The following is a 17,520-nucleotide window of genomic DNA, read 5'->3' as shown; positions in this document are numbered from 1 at the left end:
TTCTGTTCTGTTTTCTTCACAGTTTCCTCTTCATCTTTGCTTTCACAAAGGGGGTACAATACATGGACCCGATTCTTCCAAGGTTTCAGTGACAGCCTGAGTATTTTCTCCCAAGCCCTACATGACTGTTTGCAGTCCTTTCAGCCTGAGAATGGGTCGGTGCTGATACAATATGTTGATGACTTGTAGTTGTGCGCTGATTCATTTGAGCCGTCCCTGGCAGATACGAAGCAGTTTCTGTTTCGTCTCTTCCAGACAGGACACAAGGTCTCAAGGGATAAACTGCAATTGTGTAGGACAAGGGTCAAATACCTAGGACGTAGTACTGGCACATGGTTTGACAGTTCATGCACCACATGCCGTATCGGTCTTTCAAAAATTCCGCCCGAACCCGGCATGTCTCATCAGCATGATGGCACCAGTATATTACTGCAGTGTGCCTTGTCATGCACATAGGGTGGCGGATGAGAATACTGGTGAAGGAAAATTTTGTATGGACACTGATGCGCATGATTGTGTGGAATATCTGAATCAGACCTTTACTACGAGACCAGATATAAGTGACAGCCCGTTGGTGATCGCAGACCTGATTTTTTTTTCTCCTCTAGAGATGTTTTTACTCTACATTGCAAACACACAACAATTAAATTGAGATACAAATTTGTGTTCCCTACAGGAAAAGGAGGTCTGGAAGGCGAAGGCGTATGGTCAGGGGTCCTCAGGACTATGGAGAGATGGACAAGGTAAGCCAGTGACCCCCAGGGCGTATCTCCCAAGCCTAGCTGAGGTGGCACATGGTCTGACTCATCTAGGGTAGGGAAGGTATGTGCAATTGGTAAGAGCATACTGGCGTGCACCAGGGTTCTCTTCTCAGGCAAGCAATGACCTGTCTTACTTGCACGAGGAAGAACATTTGGTAAGGTAGTACCAATAGAGCCATCCCATACTCCTCCTGCAGACGGACCTTTTAAGGTAATACAAATCGACTTCGTACAGTTAACACCTTGTAGAAATTTGAAATATGTATTGATGTGCACTGATGTTTTCTCAAACTGGGTAGGGCCATTTCCTGCCACCAAAAACACTGCTGTGTTTACCGCAAAGAAAATTGTGCAGAAATTTGTGTGTAGATATGGTATCCTTAGGAGTAGGAGCAAAGTGATAGCTTGAAACTGGGCTATTGTGGTCATAGACACTGCCACTAGTGTTATGTAGCATCGGAACCACTCCCAGATCCACACTTAACGAATCACCCTCTTTTTAAAAAAAATTTGTGGAAACAACCTCATGTCATGATCGATCCGCACCATGATCAGAAATACACCAATGAGATGACAGTACAGTACCTTATCGAGATGAGCCAGCATTTGAGAACTTAACAAAAGAACTTGAAACTGTTGATTCCTGATGTGCCAACTACTAACTGTCTTGATTGTGAACCAAGAGACTGTGTGATTGTTCTTACACTCAGGTTGCCTAATAGACAGGTGGGAAGGACCGTACCAAGTTTTGTTGACAGCACGATCCCCGTGAAAGTAGCCGAGAGACTTGGGTCCACGAATTCCGATTGCAGGAAAGTCGGTAGTCTGGAAGGAACTTGTAAAGGGAGTGAAATCGCAGAAATATCACTTGAGAATCTTTTCCGTGAAGACTGAGAGGCGGCACTGTTGAACACTACCTGAGCGTACTAAAGGATTACAGAAAGACCAATCATAGTAATGGATTTGCTATAAACAAGATTTGTTTTGTTCTATCTTTCTTTTTTCCCGTTGACAAACATTTTTTTTCAGGCCATTCTATTTTTGTGAGGTTTCATGAGGAGTCGAGTGTGGGACTGGAACTGGTTCTGGAGAAAGGAGTGATGTCTTTATAGGATCCCAGGATCAGCCTGTCACTTTGTTTAAAGCCAGAGAAAATCAAAGGTCTAGTAGTTACGGAGTTCGGAGGTAACGTGATAGGCTATTGTCTGAAGAATACTGTATTTTGTAGTTATTGTGACCCTATAATTGAAGATGAGTGCATCCAGAGATGTCAGTCTAGCAATAAGGCAGCATTTGACAGACATCCCTTGAGTGATTACCACTCACTAGTGGGTGAGGGCTTAAACCAAATGGAATGTTGGATGTGCTCACAGATACCTCTAAGACAAAATAATGCAGGATTAGTGCCATATCCTTTAGAGTTAGCTGAGGTACTTGAATGACATGGGAAGGGGGGGGGGGGGGGGGTGAGAGGAGCGGTGGACAAGGAATATAATATAACTAGACCCCCCTAGTCTTAAGATCCACCAGTACCATAGATAAATCCCCAGTATGTTTAAATCTCACCAATTTCAGGAAATAAGGAAATTGGGAGGTAATCAGGAACAATCAGACAACGGCTATTCACACATAGCAGATAAAGAGCTCATTAATATATGTGTAAGAAAAGTTTATGAGTGGCTCTCCCCGAACTCCGAAGGTTTATGTTATCTAGGAAGGACACTACCTGAAATAATAACCCTTGTTCAATGATGAAACAGACCTAGCATACGATCCAGAAATGGAAACAATGTTCAGGGAATGATAGGAATGTATACCATGAAAATTTGATATGTCTCTTTCACGACTTGTTTGTGTTTTCTCCCTCTACCCAGCAAAACCTCTCTCGAATCCGAACAACAGTGTGCAAAGACATAGGTACATGTATGTATGCAACGTTCGTTCTAATCAGACATCTTAGGCCATAGCACTGTCCCAGCATACTCTATAGTAGGGGTGGGCAACAGGCGGCCCGCGGGCCGGATGCGGCCCGCGGACCGATCCTGCCTGGCCCGCTGTGCCCCACCAGAGTGCAATGACAAGAGGCCCAACAGGCCGCTTGTCATTGCACTGCTCTCAGACGCGGCGCCGCTGAGGAAATCCCGGTCACGTCACAGGGTCAGCTGACCGGGATTTCCTCTATCATGCGCTGGGCGTCACGGGGGGCGGCGCTGGGCAGGCACTGCAGAGTGGGACTCGGAGCAGAAGCGGCCAGTGGGGAGCACTGCGGAGGCCAGTGGGGAGAAGAAACGGCGGCCAGCGGGGAGAAGAAGCGGCGGCCAGTGAGGAGAAGCGGCGGCGGCAGCAGCAGCGCGGATCATCAGACAGCGTGGATCGTCTGCCACTGACAAATAGGTAAACCCCCTGTCCTGGATAAAGCTAAAGCTGCCATATAAGTTCAGGGGAGGGGAGTTAAAAACGGTTATATGGGTTTAGGGGAGGGGGAGGGTAAGGACTGCTATATAGGTTTAGGGGAGGGTGGGGAAAGGGGGGTAGGGACTGTCTGCCGTAATTTGTAAAAACGGGGGCCCTGTCTGCCGTAATGTGTAAAAACGGGGGCGCTGTCTGCGGTAATTATAAAAACGGGGGCGCTGTCTGCCGTAATGTATAAAAATGGGGGCGCTGTCTGCCGTAATTATAAAAACGGGGGCGCTGTCTGTCGTAATGTGTAAAAACGGGGGCGCTGTCTGCCGTAATGTGTAAAAACGGGGGCGCTGTCTGCCGTAATTATAAAAACGGGGGCGCTGTCTGCCGTAATGTATAAAAACGGGGGCGCTGTCTGCCGTAATGTGTAAAAACGGGGGCGCTGTCTGCCGTAATGTATAAAAACAGTGGCGCTGTCTGCCGTAATGTGTAAAAAGCGGATGCTGTCTGCCGTAATGTGTAAAAACGGGGGCGCTGTCTGCCGTAATGTGTAAAAACGGGGGCACTGTCTGCCGTAATGTATAAAAACGGGGACGCTGTCTGCCGTAATGTATAAAAACGGGGGCGCTGTCTGCCGTAATGTGTAAAAAGGGGATGCTGTCTGCCGTAATGTGTAAAAATGGGGGCGCTTGCTGCCGTAATGTGTAAAAACGGGGGTGCTGTCTGCCGTAATGTGTAAAAACGGGGGCGCTGTCTGCCGTAATGTATAAAAACGGGGCCGCTGTCTGCCGTAATGTATAAAAACGGGGGCGCTGTCTGCCGTAATTATAAAAATGGGGGTGCTGTCTGTCGTAATCTGTAAAAAGGGGACGCTGTTTGTCGTAATGTGTAAAAAGGGGGACGCTGTCTGCCGTAATGTGTAAAAAGGGCACGCTGTCTGCCGTAATGTGTAAAAAGGGATCTCTTTTTGAGTATTTTGTGTGTGGCCCTCGAATATTCGCTGGAAGTGTTAAGCGGCCCCCCAGCTGATATAATTGCCCACCCCTGATATAGAGGATGTCCCGTCCTCCTCCCTGTCTTCCCCAAATATGGTCAAGGTCTGATTTGTGAAATTAATACATACAGTACGTGTGTCTAGGTCACCAATTATTGATTTTATTTTTTTTTTGTAATTATGTTTAGTGTGACAGTTATGACAGTTATTGTCTACTGTCAAAGAGTGGCCTGTCGAAGTCAAAAATATCACATACACACTACATGTAAACTCCAACCAGAGTGGCCTCTGTTCGTGCGTTTTCCGCATATACGGTAGCGTTCGCACAGAGAAGCCACAAAGACATATACAACATATTCATACAACACATAGACAAAACATGTTTAGAACCATTTTGTATTAAATTATATAAAGAGTGTAACATCAGATATATATGTATTATTGGAATGGAACAAGTTAATTATATCATGCATAGTGTCAAAATGATCAGGAGAATGTGTGGATCAATTTGATAGCTATGGGTAAATTGTAGCACATTGCAACGATTAGTTATGATTAAATGTATGAATATGAAGCCACATTCTAAGTGAACAAAAGACTTCCTGAAGACTTGAAACTAGCTCCACAGCATGGTCCTGGGGGCAGACACATGTGCCAGCAATATAGGACAAAAGCCCTCACACTGACCTATGAGCCGTTGAGTTCTTGAGAGGTCTGGCCTCTGAACCAATGGAAGGAGACCAAAACCAACAGACTGTTAACTCCCACTGTTTGGATATAGGCAGTTTTCTAAGATATGGTTAGTTAGTTGCTTGCTGAGGGGGAGAGAGATGGAGACGACTGTGCCCTGAGCTACAGGGTGAAGTATGCTGGCTGTAACTGATTCTTTTGTAACTAACTGCTTCTTGTGTAACTGTAACTCTGTAACCATATATATATATACACATTATACCTAATGATATACTGTACATATGTTATTTTGTATGCATATCCTTTTAATATCGAATATAAATATATATATATATCTCTGAGCGTTGGACCTCAGCTTACAATATGTGCAACTGCTTGCTTTCTCTTAAGGGATATAGTGCTGTGACGTTCAGCGCACTTTTATCGTATATGGTAATAAAATGCGCCTTGCGTTCGCAGTATATATTAACGCTGGCATTGAAATGTTTATTTAGAAATAATCAGAACTTTATATAAATGATAAATAGATTCTGATTGGCTGCTATGGGCTGGCGCTGGGACCATATATCCAGTGGTCGGCTGTTGCTATTGTTTTAAATCTCTTTTAGTGGTCCATTCATGAAGCAGTGAAAATTGTGGAGAAGTGAGCCAGTGGAGAAGTTGCCCATGACAACCAATCAGCTGCTTTGTATCATTTTATAGAATGCATTTTATAAATGTTACCTCAACACTGATTGGTTGCCATGGTCAACTTCTCCACTGGCTCACTTCTCCACACTTTTAACTGCTTCATGAATAGACCCGTTTTTTATGTCACATTTGTGTCATTATATGTACCAGCACCTTCTTGATATCAGCTGTGTCTATCCCATTTATTTGGGTAAAACTGATGGTGAAAGCAAGGTGTGAGAATATCTTCATGTGACCCAGCACCATTCTCAGGACTTACCTATGTTTTTTTCAATTAATCTCTAGAGGGTCCAGTGTTGCTCTCTACTATTCCAGGGAGGCTGCTCAGTCACTCTTTTACTGCACATACTGGGGGCCAAATTTGTGAGAGTTTCAAATAGTGAGAGATTTGGTAAGGTTTTGCCTTTTTTTTAAAGTTGCAATCATTTACACTGCAAGATCAACCTGAATTTGCGGTGTAAATGATTGCCACTTTAAAAAACCTGAAAATCCTTACGAAATCTCTCACTTTCTGAAACTCACTATTACATTTGGCCCTAAGTGTTTTTTCTATCTGTTTTCTGGTTGCTATGGGGCCTAATTCTGAGTTGATCGCAGCAGCAAATTTGTTAGCAGTTGGCCCTCATTCCGAGTTGTTCGCTCGTTATTTTCCTTTGCATCAGTGCGATTTTCCGCTAACTCCGCATGCGCAATGTTCGCACTGCGCTGCGCCAAGCAAATTTGCTAAGAAGATTGGTATTTTACTCACGGCAATACGAGGTTTTTTCTTCGTTCTGGTGATCGGACTGTGATTGACAGGAAGTGGGTGTTTCTGGGCGGAAACTGGACGTTTTATGGGAGTGTGTGAAAAAATGCTGCCGTTTCTGGGAAAAATGCGGGAGTGGCTGGAGAAACGGGGGAGTATCTGGGCGAACGCTGGGTGTGTTTGTGACGTCAAACCAGGAACGACAAGCAGTGAACTGATCGCACTGGAAGAGTAAGTCTCGAGCTACTCAGAAAAAGCAAAGAAAAATATTTTCGCAATATTGCGAATACTTCGTTCGCAATTCTGCTAAGCTAAGATACACTCCCAGAGGGCGGCGGCTTAGCATGTGCACTGCTGCGAAAAGCGGCTAGCGAGCGAACAATTCGGAATGAGGGCCCATGTGCACTGCAGGGGGGACAGATATAACATGTGCAGAGAGAGTTAGATTTGGGTGGGGTGTGTTCAAACTGAAATCTAACTTGCAGTGTAAAAATAAAGCAGCCAGTATTTACCCTGCACAGAAACAAAATTACCCACCCAAATCTAACTCTCTCTGCAAATGTTATATCTGCTCCCCCTGCAGTGCACATGGTTTTGCCCAATTGCTAACAAACTTACTGCTGCGATCAACTCAGAATTACCCCCATGGGCAATAGATCCACTTGTAAAAGCCCTTGATGTTAATTTCATCAATATTTAGAATGTTTTTGTATTCTTCATATAATCAATACTATAACATTTTACTTTAATACTATAGTGCTATAAATAGTGCATACGGAATAAGATTTTGTATTATTTGTTTTTAAAAACTCCACACATTGAATCTTAAAAGGTCCGAGGTGTCGAAGGTCTGAGATTTCATCAGAGAATGGCCGTATTTTTAAAGACGTAATCATTTACAAGGCAAAACCAGGTTGATAAATTAACATCTACCCCTTAGGGTGGAAATCAACTTTAAGGAAATAACATATTTAAAAAAAAATTTATTTGGTACATCTGGACTTGTATGACATATGGGTGTTTTAATATTCGATTTCAAAAACAGAGTAATCGTCAAACATGAAAAGCTGCAATAACATTGCCATGTTCCATACTGTATTACTGATCCATCCACAGGATTCTTACCAATATTATATAGACAAGAAGAATCTTCAAAATGGAAAAAAAAACAAAAAAATGAAACCTGTGCAGAACTGTAAAGAGCAAGAGCTATAAATCTTATAGGCAGGACCAGCCCTTCAGCAGATTCAACTGTCCTATGAATAATAAGGGAAGATTATACAGAGGTGATGATTACTGCGGAAGCAAACAGAGGAAGCTGTGATACATACATGTTTGGTTTAAGACATTGACATGGACACAATACAGTGAACAATGTAATGAAAGGAAAAAATAAGACGTAACAGAGATAGAAGGATGTAAATGTTTAACGAGTCCTAAGCTTAATTCTTTCAAGATTTCCCCCCTACAAAGAGCATGGTCAACCATAAAATATAGTTGGGACAGACAACTCCTCACATTTTATGGAGAATGTCTGAGGTGTCACTAAATCCACAGGAATTATATATTGCCGCTCATGGAATAAGTGTAATTAGAACCAGAATCAACATTACTAAGGCCCTATCAAAGTTTAATATCTAAACAGGGATGTGAAATATAAATGGGTATTGTCCCACTGTTACCAACCCACAATAACATATTTCATGTTTAGGTTATAAAAAAAATTAGATCGCTCCATAATACCCTTTTTCATTTTCAGGTTCTGTCAGTGCTTCTCAATGTCACCGTTGTCAGCAATCCCCATTTCCCTATGTATAAGTGACGTATACTGTAAAACATGTAATCTATTGCTATTTACCTTTTCATTAAGGTGCATATTAATTATATTGGCTGCCTAACATAGCAGCCAGCTGGGACAACTAATCATAGCACAGTAAGGGGGGATGTGACACGAAAAGTGCTAAAATGGTCAGACATTGTCAGTGTACAGTTGAGCTGATAAACAGTGAAGTCATCAGCATTGCCGTAACTAAACATTTTGGTGCCCTGTGCCAGAAAGAGAATGTGTGCCCCCTCCCCCACACATCTAAAATAGGGACATGATGCATGTCCAAAAACTAGGTGCGTGGCTTAGCGGGGAAGGGGTGTAGCGACAGAATAGTACCAATTCACATTACCCCTTTATACACATTACATCACACAGCAGAGCCCTTATACAAATTGCACCATACAGTAGAGTCCTTATACACATTACATCACACAGTAGAGCCTCCTATACCCGTTACACCACAGTCGGGCCCCTTTAACATGGTATGCCACAGAAGAGTCCTGTATATACATTATGAACAAGTAGAATCCCTTTTCCTCACTCATCCTTATCATTCCTCTCCCCCTGTAGTGTCAGTGAAAAGGGAGGGAGGGGACAGGTGGGTGGGGGTGTGTGTGTGTGTCCATCCCTGCCGAGGCACATACCTCCTCAAACCGCTCAGACTACCACATGCAAGTACGGTATGACTTGCTAATATGCCACAACAAATGCCCCAGTGAGTGGGAGGGAGAACAGGTGCACTGTCAAAGTCTACTGTCCAACAACCTGTGCCCTTTACACCAGCGCCCCCTATGTATTGGTGCCCATGGCATCTGTCCTTCTAGCCTCACCCTCGTTACTCCACTGATGACAGCAGCAGTAAGTGTTGTGAGTGCGATGAGGGAAGCCATCTGTAGCAGATTTTCTTGTAAAGCATCATAGCAAGCGATGTGTATGTTCTTCCCAACATTAGGAGGATCTTCATTACAGTTCTAAAGCCCTATATACACTATATCCATATTTTATTAATAAATAGGATAACATAAAACATTTTACAATAAGTAAGTTGAAAACAAAGAACTGTTGCTGTGCATGCTTGGCATTCTGATGGAGCATCTGCACATTGCACATGCGACCTATTATCTACATCATATCACTGAAATCTAGATGCAATACCAGAGGCGGCGAGGTGGCTGCAGTGGTTTTTGCTCCAAAGCTCCGGCAACTGGCAATGTGATATATTCCAGTGCTAATTCTTCCTGTTTCACTGTGATAAGTGGCAAGCTTGGATATCGGTTAGCGCTGAGATAAAGAACACTTTCATGCATCATCCAATCTGTTGTATATTAAGTTTAAATTGTGGGGGGAAATATTATAATGAGAACTCTCTTGGGAAATAAGGAGACTGCCCTTGGAAAACTGGGACATGTTTGAACCCTACACAGGTACTCAGGCAATGAGAAAAGTAATGAAATGAAAGCAACGTGTAGCTATGGTGCCACCTAGTGATAAGACTAAACTGTACAATAATAATTCTTTGCATGATTAGAAAACAATTACTGTTCTCTCATGTTGAATGTGAGATGTAAAAGTAAAGCCACATTGATTGTACATATTAAAATACACACATTATAATTATGTATCTATATATACCGGTTCCAGATAACATGCATTGAAAAATCCAGATCCGCATTAAAAGAAAAACTGAAAAAGCCAGATCCACATAAAAATTAAACACACAGTGCCTGCCTACGCGACACAGATTAAGCACCCAGAGTACTATTATCCTGCAACTCCTGGGGTGCAGCTTCAGTGCACACAGCACCTGCCCACATGGAGCAGCTTCAGTGCACACAGCGTCTTCACCATGCAACCCCTGGAGTGCAGGCTTTAGCACACACACACACTTCTCCCTCCCATGCACATAGACACTTGGACACCTCAGATCTCTACACATTACCGGTAGTGCCCTGAGGGACATCTTACCTCCAGACTCTGCTCCAGGTCCATCACAGTCAGGCCAGTGGCAGTGCTGGCTGGGTGAGACAGAGACTCCATCATAGACTGATGTCTCTGTCAAAGCTCTCTCACTGGGGAGAGATCCCGGTTACCGGCCCCTGGCTGCTCTGGCATGGAGACCCCGGCAGCCCAGCCACTCCAGAGCATTTATTAAGTGGGCAGCCATGGAGAGAGTGACAGTACCGGCATCATTTCTCTGTCACCATGGGTGCCTGCTGGCTTACCACCACCCGGGCCTGTAGGCTGTCACAACGGTCCCTCCTGAGGGTGACCCTGCTTGTAATACTGGACATACATGTACAGATAAAATGCCTGTCAAACTGACAGGCATCTTATCTGACAGCCTCAGACCCCTTCGATATCATGACCATACACTGAGATCTTCATGATATCTGCACTTCAGATTCCCTTGATAAACTCTGCATACTGCTGAAGTGCTTAGGACACCTCCCCTTTAATCTCTGTAAACCTTATTATTTAAAAATACACATAAACATTGCAATAGGGTGAAGCTGCAAGTATCACCAGTGAGAGGAGTTAAGATTTAAAATGCAAAATCCACCCCAATTTTAAGAAACTTATCCTGGAGCATTGCATGGCTTTCTTGGGTATTGCAAGTGTTTTGCAATATGTATACGCATGCACACTGTTCCTGTTCTTCCACTATGAAAGTATGTAGGCCATCAGTTTGCCTCCCTAATTCAGCACGCTTCCCAATATTTGTGTGTGTGTCTGTATTGCTGCTGCCACTTACTGTGTGTTCTGGGAATCTATTTACTCATGAACACATGCAGGGCGGACATAAATGTTACATTTAGGATGCCGTTTCCTTATTCACCCTGTGGCCATAAGCACTAGTAATGAATAGGTGTTTTTATGTGATGTGCCATTGTTGTATTTGTCTGCATCCAGAGAAGCTCCTGTGTATCTAGTGACTTACCGTCATGGGAGCATTACAGACAGCAACCTACCTCTTTGAAGAAGCACCATATTCGATCATGACTAAACCTTGTCCAGGTGCATCTTGAAGCCCAGTTGGTGACCTTGGATGCAGCCACTCCCATTCCTTCCCTACACTTGATCTTCTAAAGAAAACCACAGGTGTCATTATATACACCCACTGTAACATTTTTGCAATCGCCCTTGCAGCTGAGCCAGGGATTTGCCCATTGTTGTAATCCAGGGAATAGAACAGTCGTTTCTCAAATTTATGGTCAACGTGATTGACAGCCATCGGTTTTGTCCATCATAAAATGTGCAGAGTAACAGAAGTGCAATCATGTCCACCACACCGCAGAAGTGGAAGACACGGAAGCTCATTTTACTTAATGTAATAATCTTTGCTCAATTACGCCATAATACACTTTTGGCTTAGGGGTGCCTTGAAAAAAATGCTGATACTCTAGGGCGGCGTGATTCAAGAAAGTTAGGAAGCACTGGAATAGAAGGAGCTCAGTAAATTTATATACCCTGTACTTGTCCTATATTGTACTGAACTGTAAGTCACTGTCTTCATGTTTTACTTATTTGTTTACTCTGTAATTGGGCCCTGCGGATCCCATGTGGCGCCATATAAATAAAAGATATTATTAATAAGGAAGAAATAAGTAACTTTGCCTATAACAAGTTAGAGCCACATTGTTTGCTGTTTGAGAGATATACTGTAAGCTCATGCTTAATCGCCTCTTTACATACTGCTGTTAATGTGAATCTGATTACATTTTGATGGTGAAGATGTTGTAGAAGTGTGCTCAAACAAAGCAAGGGGATTCTAGATGCAGTTATGACTTTTAAGTATGAAGAACCAATGTACAGGTAGGACAGGCGTCCCATTTGCCAAGAAAAACTAAACATTAAAGTTCTATTCTGCACACTTGTTAGTTGTTACCAAATAGAAATATAGATATATTAGACAGCAAGTGAACACTCAGGCCCAGATTTATCAAGCATTGGAGAGTGATAAATTGCACGGTGATAGAGTACTAACCAGTCAGCTCCTACCTGTAATGTTACAGGCCGTTTTTGAAAAATGACAATTAGGAGCTGATTGGCTTGTACTTTATCTCTGTCCACTTTATCTCTCTCCAAGGCTTGATAAATCTGGGTCTCAGTTCTTGAAGTTATGTGTTGGAATTAGGAAAAATGGGCAAGCGTAAGCATCTGAGCAACTTTGACAAGTCTTAGCAAAATTGTGATGGCTAAATCTCTGAGTTAGAGCATTTCTAAAACAAGGTCAGGTATGCAGCGGTACCTACCAAGCGTGGTCCAAGGAAAGACAACCTTTGAACCAGCAACAGGGTCATGGACACCCAAGGCTCACTGATGCACAAGGGGAGCGAAGGTTAACATGTCCCACATTAGAGCTACTGTAGCACAAGTTGCTGAAAAAAAAAGAATGCTGGCTATGATAGAAATGTGCATTGCAGCTTGGTGCGTAGTCACAGACCAGCCAGAGTGCCCATGCTAAACCCCGTCCACCACCAATACCACCTACAATGGGCATGTGAGCATCAGAACTGGACCATGGAGCAACAGAAGGAGGAGGCCTGGTTTGATGAATCATGTGTTCTTTTACATCATGTTGACAGCCTGGTGTACGTGCGTTATTTACCTGAGAAAGAGATGGCTCTATGAGATAAAGGCAAGCTGGCTGAGGCAGTGTGATGTTCTAGTGATAATGAAAAGCATTGTGGCACTTAAAGTGAAACTGCACACTATTGGCAAATCATTAACTTGGTCCTCATTCTTGACCATGCACCCTCAAATGGGGTAAATTGCGTTATCCATAGATTCCTATGGAACAGTGACTCAGTAAGTATTCAGTTAAACTTTTTAAGTAATGTTAGGAAGGCCTATATTGGTTTGTACTCATATTAACCCATTCACATGTGCTAAATGTGAAAATTAGAAGCACAAGGATCCCATTATTATACCTATGTAGTTTTAGGTACAACTTGGGTCATACAGTACATCTACCATCTGTTTAGCCTGCTTGCACAAACTAAGCTATGTTCCAAGTCATATAACATAAGGGTACACAATTGCGCCTGAATATGTGGTGGTAATGGTTGTAATACTAAATGACAAGTATACACTGTATATATGAAGAATTAGTGTATTTATTCTAAAACAAAATGACAGAAAGAGAATAAATGGAAAAAGATGTGAAAAAATAGAAAATTAATACATTAATGAAAGAGTGTATATATATATATATATATGTATATGAAAGAATTCTATACATATGTATACTTTGGTCCGCAGTCCAGTACAATAGAGTGTGGCGTCCCACCTCGTTTAATTGTGCTCAAACTTCTACCACAATGTGTGGAGGGGTATATACAACACAGTCCCAGAGGAGCTCGTTCAGTAATATATGGGGGTCACGGTCAAAGAGTCTGTTGCAGCAGCTTGATCCTGTCTTGAGAGGGAGGGGGGGTGAGGTGATCTTCTGACGGTGCTAGCAAATGAAGGGGTACCCCAGGTGGCTATGCGGGAGGGATGAGTTGCAGGAGATGGGTAATTATTGGCTCTGGACTCGCCGCTCTCTGACTCGGTCTGTGGCTGTGGAAGGTGCCCGTGTAGACAGGCATCTGCCGCCGGCCAGATCCGAGGAGTGCGGTCGTGTCTCTGGGGGGGAAAGTGTCACTGACTTCGAGACCCGGAGCGGGACTGTCCGCAGTGCACCTCCCCACTTACAGAGCCCTTACCTTGTTCTTCTGTGCTCGATTCCCAACTTCCGCTGTCACCTTGCTTCCTTGTCAGTCTTGCAGCTTTTCGTCCGGTTTCACTTTCACTTTCCTGTACCTCGCGGTCACGTGACCTGTTCCTGTTCCTCAGCAGTCTTCAGCGCCGTGGGTGATGAATGTGTCCAGAAATAGAGAGCTCTGCTGTGTTGAATATGATTAAGGCAGTCTGTTTGAAACGGTGTCCTGTTAGCTCCTACGCGTGTCGACCTTTCTAGGTCTTCCTCAGGGAGTCTATGAGTGCCATATTCAGTGTGGGCTATTTATGCCCATACTTGCTTATGTCATAGAAAAGGTGGCGTGTTTCTCGAATTATAATGGAGATTTGTTATATAACGACTATACAGACAATCATACAATAAAAAGAATATACAAGGAAAGAATGGGATATAGAAAAACAATAATAATAGTAATAGTAAACAAAACAAGCAAAAATGATATATGTAAAAGGTATAACGACCATAAAGAATGATTTTTGAGACTGAATCATTAGTGAATATTGGGAAATGATGAGAGTTCGTTTCTGGTGAATTTATTAGTTGTGTGAGAATTTTCTGTTACTACATTTGGAGGTAGTGACAGTCTGTGGTTTGTGGGTTAAAAGTTGATAAATGGGGTTATGGACAATCCGAAGATTATGAATAAAACCTAATTGGGATAAAAAGTGAAAAATTTTGTTATGTAAACACAATATGTTAATATATTATTAATTATTAACCCATTAGTAAAACTTATTGTATGCAGAAAAATTATCTGTGTTTTGGTATATTTCACTGCAAAATTGGTTACATGGTGTAAAATTAAATTTGCTAGGCTCTAATGACTTGACCCACCAAAATGTACGCTAATAGGGCTTGATGGCTTAGCAAATATGAAGCAAATCCATGTTAGTTCATGATTACTGATCTCACCTCATTGTCTAGATTGAGGCCCCGTGGTTTCAGCGTTTTTAGGGTGTAGATCCACCTCAACTCTTCTTTATTAATTTGTTTAATAAAATCCCCTCCCCTCCAATTGGGTGACACTAGTTTGATCCCCAAGATTTTCATCCCCGCCGGGTTCCTCTCATGTGTTTCTTTGAAGTGATTGGACAAGTTGTGTGTTTCTAGTCCCTTCCTTACATTCCTAATGTGTTCGGATATCCTAGTTTTCAGTGGTCTTACAGTTCTGCCTACATACTGTAGTCGGCATGGGCATTCAATGAGGTATATCACTCCCTTGCTTTGGCACGAGATGTGTTCTTGTATTTCAAACCTTTCTCCAGTTATGTTAGATTCAAAGCTAATGGTTTTCTTGGTGCTAACTTCGTGTGTTTTACAGTAACTGCAAGAGCCACAATGAAAAAAACCCTTGCTTAGTTTTTGTCCTGTTAAAGTAGTCTGTACCACTTCTGTCTTACTGAGATGACTATGTGAGAGTTTGGATTTTAAATCTGGTGCTCTTCTATAGACTACTTTTGGCCTAGAGGACAGGGTGTCAGCTAAAAGGTTATCTTCTAGGAGGATGTGCCAATGTTTGGACAGGATTTTTTCAAGTTGTCTATTATTGGTACTGAATTGTGTCAGGAAGACTGTCTTAAAGTCTTCACTTGATGTCTCTTTGTGTTTGTAAGTCAGGAGGGTGTCTCTTTCGACTTTTGTGGCTATTTGTAGATCTTTTTCAAGTATCTCCCTCTTGTAGCCTTTCTCTATAAACTGGTTTTTCATTTCCCCTGCTTGTCGCTCAAAATCTTCAAGTTTAGTACAGTTTCTCCTCAGTCTTTTAAATTGGCCTAGTGGGATGCTTCGTAACCAATTGGGATGATGTCCACTAGTATTCAGAATATAACTGTTGACATCTACGCTCTTTTGATATGTCTTTGTGTATATTGTGGAATTCTCCACAAATACATTGATGTCCAGGAAGTTTACTGTGGATCGACTATAGTTTGTGGTAAATACTAAATTATTGTCGTTTGTATTGATGTATGTCAGGAATTCTAGTAATTTTTCTTCTGTGCCTTGCCAAATGAAAATGATGTCGTCTATATATCTTCGCCAGAGGACTAGGTTTGCTCCAAATTCATGACCACACCAGATATTGGTGTCCTCCCACCTACTCATGAACAAGTTGGCATAACTTGGAGCAAACCTAGTCCCCATAGCTGTGCCTGTAGTCTGTCTGTAATTGATGTCATTAAACCAAAAGTTATTGTGTTGTAGAATGAATTGTATGCATTCCAAGATGAAGATGGTTTGTCTTGAGTCCAAAGTCGAGTCCAATGAAAGAAAGTGATTCACTGCATCTAGACCCTGTTTCTGATCTATGATGGTATATAGAGAGGTAACATCACTTGTGCAGATCCAAAAATCTTCTGACCAAGTGATGTTGCCCAAAGTCTTGATGATGTCTGTTGTATCTTGTATATATGATTTCTGTGTTTTGACGTATGGCTGTAGGTATGAATCGATATACTGAGACAAATTTGATGTGAGTGAACCTATTCCTGATATAATTGGGCGGCCGGGTGGGTTGGATATGTTTTTATGTACTTTTGGTAGGTAATAAAATACAGGGAGTATGGGATTGTCAATTTGGATAAAAGCATGTTCTTTTTTAGTCAATATGCCTAGTTCTAATCCCTCTTTTAATAATTTGTCTAAGCATTTCTTATATTCGCCTGTAGGGTCTTGGGTCAATGTTTCATATGTACTTTTATCATTAAGAATTCTGAGTGACTCTGTTGTGTAGTCCTTCTTGTCCAACAAGACTATTCCCCCCCCTTTGTCCGCAGGTTTAATTACTAGGTCTCTGTTGTTACCTAGATCCTTGAGTGCGTTCCTTTCTGTTGTTGTTATATTTATGTTCCTTGGTTTGGTTTCTAGTCTATCTATGTCACGTGTTACCAACTGTTCAAATGTATCAATGAAGGAACCCCTCATGTGTTGCGGATAGAAGTTGGATTTCGGTTTCAGATCTGAATGTTTGTATGTTTTGTCTGGTTCCTTATGTTCTGTGTATGCGACAGATCCTTTGTTGTAATACTTGGCGAGGGTTAGTTTTCTTGTAAATTTGTGCAAGTCTAGATATGTTTCAAATTTATTCAGCTGTTTAGTTGGTGCGAACTTGAGCCCCTTGTTCAACAGTGATATGTGCTCATCTTTTAATGTAACTGTGCTCAAATTAAAAATTCCTTTGGTTCCTATTTCTGGTAATTGTTTCTCTTGTGTCTTCCTATTCCTACCTCCTCTACATCCTCGTCTAGGTCCTCCAACTTTCGTTTGTTTGGTGTTACCTGATTCATGTCGCAGGACAGGATTCCTGCCCTTTTTACTAAAAAATGGTCTGCACATGTCTCGTTATATGTCTGCTCAATGGTCTGTGTTTCTAAATTCTCATTCAGAGGTATGTCTTCCAAATTTATTGAAACTTGGAAGCCTTTTTCTAATGACACTCTGGCTAGTCTTTCATATTCAAGGTCCTCTTCAATACTGTAAGTTGAAAAGTCAGTATCTAAAGTGCTCTCTAAAATTGAGTTGTCTAGACTCTCATTGCTTGTTTTATGATAAGTGATTTCTTTTTTGGGGCCTGAAGCTTTCTTGTGTAGTTTTGTCATGTACTCTTGGTAGGTGAGATTCAATCTTTTATAGATGGGTGTAATTTTGGGTATCCTTTCACGTTTGTGT

The sequence above is a fragment of the Pseudophryne corroboree genome, chromosome 3 (genome assembly GCF_028390025.1).
Source record: "Pseudophryne corroboree isolate aPseCor3 chromosome 3, aPseCor3.hap2, whole genome shotgun sequence".
Classification (NCBI taxonomy): Eukaryota; Metazoa; Chordata; class Amphibia; order Anura; family Myobatrachidae; genus Pseudophryne; species Pseudophryne corroboree.
The sequence above is the reverse complement of the archived record's forward strand: the minus strand, read 5'-3'. Positions refer to the sequence as shown.